We start from the raw sequence: 6,245 nt of genomic DNA, 5'->3' as shown, positions 1-6,245 counted from the left end.
TTTTTTTTTTTTTTTTTTTTTTTTTTTTTTTTTTTTTTTTTTTCTTTGTCCCAACACAAACCGTACATATGTTCGTATATATATATGTATACGTTGATTCGAATATGAAAAAGTGGAATTTTGCATTGCGAACATATGTTTCTAATAATAGATTAAAAATTGTAAGATAAAATTTAAAATATTGATTTTTCATCGTTCTATTGTATCTTTATCGTTTTCTCAGCACAATCAACAGCGACTCGGCCAATCAATTCGCTATTCTAATATACTTCTTCGAAGTTGAGAATTTGTGGTAGTACTTTGATTACCGTAGAAAAAAAAAAAAGAACGAAGCTATAGTCTGCTGCTGTCGATGACACCCACACTCATCTATTCAACTATATCTACCTAGGTCTTCACGATCCGTCTACACGAGTGGAGCTGTGTCTTTGTGTCGTCGCAATCACAAGGAAAGACGAGCACCATTACACCGACATAGAGGACGGCCAGGGAGCAGAAGTGTAGGAGGAAGAAGAGAAGGAGGAAAAGAAGTCGTAGATTAATCGGGGACGCCTAACAATCGCGTGCTATTCTTCGTTCACGTGCTGTACCCTAGCTCGACTCCCTTTTCCGCACGAGAGGACGAGGTCTCTGAATTCGACGAGGTACCTGGGCAAAACAGCGGGGAGACGAGTGGAAAAATAGAGAATAGAGACAAAAAGGGATGAAAAAAAAAAAAAGAAAAAGGAGAGATATATAATGGAGACTCCTAGTTCGTGGATCGAAGAATGGCGCCACATGTACTACGCGTGTTCACGTTAACGCTCTTGCAAAAAGCTAAACGTCAAGGCTTTAACTATACAGTGCATCGTGGCGCGGTGATATATGGCGCGTGTATGGAACCAGGATACGGGACCGATGAAGCAAGATTACCAACGACAGATAAGATCCTGATGATGCTAGGTCGCGCCAGCCGCTCTTATCCAACTTCTGATAGACAAGCCTGGTAATACATGTGTTTGTTTTTGTAGGTACGATCGAGATATGTTTACGTGGACTAGTAGTATAAATTGAGGGGAAACAAAGGATTGAAAAGAGGATTGAAACTTGCTAACCCCGGAAATCGTTGGTGATGAATGTACCGGCACATAAATTTTAGGATTCACCGTTCCATCCATGTGATTCAGATTTCGTTTAGATGCTTCGATTACGGATACGGTGTTTGTTGATAAAAGCGATGGTGAAGCGATATTTTTTGTCCCAAGATTATGGAAATGCTGGAGGAATTTGAACGAAAATTATCAAGACGAATTTCCTAACCTATTAATTATCAAATGTATACTAGTGATTCGATGTTAAACTGTGAAAATGTAATTGAAACCGATTCAGGACAACCGCAAAGAGGCGAGTCTGGAATTCTTGGAATTTTAAAATCTCAATGAGCTTGGGTATTTTTCAATTTCGACCATGTAACTCAATATTGGATGTCGAATATTGGATTATCGGAAGATCCACGATCCATGACGAAACTTCGACAACGAGATTAATAAGTGAGGATCAAATTCTGTAAGGTTCAATTTCTGGCCTGACCTTTAGGCGAAAATTGGATTTTCCGGCTTCCTTGTTTCTCGGTTGCGTTGGTTTTTTTTTTTTTTTTTTATCATCACGTTATATCGTTTCGTTATCAGGAAAGCAAGGAAAAAGCCTGTGATATTTTGAAGAAATGAGAATGGAAATATACAATGGAAAATACGATGTGCAGTTGGATCGCGTGTCTGTGGTATGAAGCAACACGTTGTGGTCAGAAATCGAGGGGTAAGCTTCGGAAAAGGAACATTTATCAGCGCCATGCTATATTTGGGTCTTGAATAAATTGACTTTTTGCACACGTCGGAGCGGAACCAATGGAAAGAAATTACCAACCAGATAAAATCCTGATGATGTCAGGTCGCGCCAACCATGGTTTACTTACTCAGCTCTTGCCAGAGAAAAGGCAAGATGGCTGTGTTTGATTTACCAAGATTGCCTGCACGTCCGCTCGATCAATCGATCAAAGAATTGATGACAAATGAGCAGAATAGTAAATAAAGGAAATTTATTTCAAGCGTGAAAATTGAATTTAACGAGCAGTTTATTGTAATTATAGTTAGAATGGTGCAAGATTGCCAAGATTAATTAAGAAGCTAAAAGACTTAAGCTACGAAGTGATAAAGGAATGAGAAAAAGATAGGTTAGATGGCGTTAAGAATGATTTCCAAAGATTAATTTGAAAATATGCTATTCTATTAAATTTATAATAATTTGATAAAGATAGATATATTTTTATTGACAATATTTAAAAATCAAAATTGAGACAATGATAAAAAAAAACTGTATCTTATTACAATCGCAATTAACGAAATTTTTGATATTCTTTCAGATCAGGTTTTCAGTTTGAATAAAGTTCATGAAACTTTATGTCAGATGATCCAGTTTATATCTCGTCATGATAAACGATCGATATATTGGTTTATCGACACATAATGAGATAAGGATATAGTAGATGGCGCAAAAGAAGCATTGAAATTTTGATCGCTCTCCGATATTGTTCGCAGAGCTAGGATGAAAATTTTATCTCGTTCCGCCTGCTGGCGGCGTTTTATTTATTTAATGACCCGGCCATAGGATGTAATTAAATAGCTCGCTTTTACTGCACAAAACGACTGGGCTTTCGGGCAAATATTAATCAACCGTAGAGAGAAGGGATATTCCGTTTCGTTAACGACTAATGCACAATTGAAAAGCGACCTCACTCGAATATAATATTACAAAATACACCGTTGCCACGTTTTATTTATAATCGGGCACTACATGCATCGGGCAAGGTTTGCACGGTCCAGAAAGTTTGATTTTTGGCAACGACAAGCCCCCGCCATCGCATACAACACTTATTTCCTTCTCTTTTCAGTACTTCCTGGCACTTTTCCCTGCCAACTTCGTTCAACCACATATGTGCAGTCTTCCTATTCTACGTATACGTAGAAACATTGCATCTATCTAACACCCGAGAGATATATAGTTGGATCCTGCAAACAGAAATCTATAGATACTGCTTCCTTGTTATAAAAAAAGTCTCGCTCATTTAGCTTTCATTTCCTGAGTTCTGAAAACCATTTCATTTTAAAACGGATATCTTTTATATTATGGATATCTTTTATATTCGACATATATTTAATCATTGAATAATTTTTCATCTCAATTCATATGTTCGCTACAATTTGAATGATCACAATCGAAGAAATTTATCAGGTATTAATATTTTTTTTTTCATTTTTATATAACGTAACATCGTGTAACAACCAAATACATTAATCATTCCTCATATTTTTCTTAGATGCTCCGTCTTGCTCCGACTACGAGGCCCGAATAGCACCGTAATACATCTTGAACATCTTCCATCTTCCGCGCAACAATTTCCGCCTTATTTATTACCAGTAATTTTTAATATCGCGTTATTGCTGTGCACTACCTATGAATGTAGGAGAGTTTCGCTATGAAATTTCTCACGTGGAAACCGACTTACCCAATCTCTCTCTCTCTCTCTCTGTCTGTCTATCTCTATGGTATCACTTATTCCTAGGAATTTTAATTTTTTTGGCACTCTTCCCTGGTTGAACCAAATCCGTCTATTCATTGGATAGAAGACTGTAACAAGTGACACGGGCTTCGGATAAAGTGGCAAAAACGAAAATGGACATTGTCGAATTTTCGAATTGAATGGTGGCCGATTTCGATCGGTATATCGGTTTCATGCTGAATGGAGGGGAACTGGTGGTAGATTTTCGAATCGCGAATCGACTGGCCAGAAGGGTGAAATGAATGAAAGCGGTCACGAGGCTCTTCAGTCTCGATATCGGGGCCAATGTAGCGGCGGCGAAGGCATCGATTTTCGAGGCGTGCATACCAATATCGAGGGATATAGAAAGAAGAGAGTGGCTCGGTGGCGCGGCAGCCCCGTGAGAGGCTATAATTAAGCAACAGGTTGTAGCTTCTTCGCGGAAATTTATGAGCGACGCCCGATGCGGGACGATCCACCGTTTTGAATTGAATTTTAACCTGCCTCTGTTCGGCCCTGTCTTCGAGCCCCACACGCTTTTTGCGAACCGGCATTCCCATCGATCGGCCACCGCTCGGGGGGGAAACGGCAATTGATTGTAAAAAAAAAAGGCCGCCGCGTGATCAATAACGCGGAAAGAGGCGCCGCTTGCCAACCGGCGGTGAAGGTGAACCTGGAACCGTTCCGCCCGTCCTGCCCCTATTTCGGCCAAGATTAAAGGGTAACCGAGATGGCAAATGTTAATGGAACGGAATAGGAAGTTCGTTCACCACTCTTCCCTGAAGAATTTTCAATGTGCAACCGGCCAGGATAGAGAAGCTAACGAGCTTTTATCGGGCGTAGCATGCCAAGAATAATGGTAAACGATTTTGTTGAAACGAAGGATAATACTAATTTTTTTTTTCTTTTATTTATTCTTTTACGATTTTAATTTTGTAGATCTCTCCTCGATAAATTATATTGCAAAGAAAGAGAAAAAAAAAGAAGATTCATTCAAAAGATTCAAGATTCGAAAAGGAGAGTAGGAAATAACCTTCTGCGGCGTCACGGCCTCCCTCCTAGGGAAAGAATTCAGCTGGTAGGTCCAATTACAGAAATCGGTGGGGCGATCATCGTATCGTGGATCCGAAGAAGGGCAAAATACACGGCCAATTTGCGTGGAAAGCCGCGGCAATACAGCCGAATTGGAGCGCGAGGAGGTGGAGCCGGAGTTGTTACGCAAAATCGTTCCTTCCTCGGCCGCGTTTCTAAGTACCCGGCGCCAACCATCCAGGATCCAGTAAAAGCTTGAATCGTCGATCCACGATCTCCAGCCTGCCTCCATTCTTGGCCGACGATCCACCCGGCCTCAATTTTGCATCGATGAAAACGACCGTGGCGCGGAAGGGGAAAGGTGGGAGGGGGAGGCAAAATCAGGAGGATGTTAGACAAGGAGGAAGGAGGAGTGGAGACGGTTGATCCACCGCGAAGAGGTCCTCTCAATCCGCAGTCGATTTTCCCGTGCACCGACCCAATTTCGAGGCTGGTGCGGGCAATTTAACCAAGGCCCCGGTTCGTGTGTTCGCTCCCCCCTCCCCTCCTCTTTCCCTGTATTACCGTAACGCCGATTCTTCTCGTCGTATAACGGTTGAAACTGATTTTAAAATCGGTCGCGGAAACGTTGCNTGTGTGTGTGTGTGTGTGTGTGTGTGTGTGTGTGTAAGCAGCAATTGGAAAATTTATAAAGGCATTCTGCTGAAATTCAAACAAACAAAAGTTGTTTTCCTATTTCTTTTTTCTCGTTCACCGCTTATTGAAAGATTGAAAAAGATATACGAAGATATAATCATCGAGGGAATCATCGTACTTCCAACCTCCGATTTTTCGGTATTCAATCGACGGTGCTCGTTTAAGTTGTTTGCAATTTCACTGTGACACTCGAGTACGAGGCGGTCCCGTGTATTTGTGAACCGGGGCCAAATTACCATATTCCAGTCTCGGGTACGTGTTCCTGGGCCGCGTTTGGCCCGGATTTCACTCGGCTTCACTTAATAAACAGAACCTTTCGCGGCACGTGTATCACGCAGTTTTTCGTTTAAATTCTTTATTTATTTATTTATTTTTTTTTTTTAGGGGATTTATCCACTTTTAGGATCCTCACATCCGTCTCTTCTTTTTCTCTCTCTCTCTCTTTCTCCTTCTTCTCAATGATGACAACGAAGAAGAGGAAAGGAAAGGAAAGAATTATCACGAACACCATTATATGATTAAAGCAAACTGGTGCCGACTATTTGTACTAGGAAATAGGAGACAGATCCCAGGCACGGGAGGCAAATATAAGCGGTTGAATAGAATTAGCATAATCCTTGCTATTATCTCCGAGAGTTTCAGGCCTCTTTGTCCAATGTTACGTGCCCTACTATATACACTTAAATAAGTGTTTCGCTTTTATGAAATCGTTGTACACGTACATATTTTTAATATTGTGCGAATAATCTATTTAAAGGTTTTATCCAACGTCAACGTTTTCTTATAAAAATAATAATAATATTATTATTATTATTATAAGAAATAATAAGAAACGTAATATTTCTGATAAAATTCTATTTTTCCCTTTTCCTTTTTCAAGTTTGCCGTTCTCTCGCTTGATGGCGCTCTTACTTTTTTCTTTCTTTTTTTTCAGGGTGAGGGG

At 40.2% G+C, this 6,245-nt stretch overlaps 1 protein-coding gene across 2 annotated transcripts in view; it reads left to right on the top strand.

Annotated features, from left to right (window-relative positions):
- The window catches only part of LOC102671953, a 35,064-nt gene that overhangs the window by 20,677 nt on the left and 8,142 nt on the right, over nt 1-6,245 (top strand). For both annotated transcript variants that reach the window (XM_031512361.1, XM_031512362.1), the window contains exon 3: nt 6,237-6,245. The gene's annotated coding sequence lies outside the window, so the exon portion shown is untranslated. The remainder of the gene's footprint in view (nt 1-6,236) is intronic.

Source organism: Apis dorsata, unplaced genomic scaffold (genome assembly GCF_000469605.1).
Source record: "Apis dorsata unplaced genomic scaffold, Apis dorsata 1.3 scaffold_416, whole genome shotgun sequence".
In the NCBI taxonomy this organism is placed as follows: domain Eukaryota; kingdom Metazoa; phylum Arthropoda; class Insecta; order Hymenoptera; family Apidae; genus Apis; species Apis dorsata.
This window is presented reverse-complemented; position numbering and strand designations above follow the sequence as displayed.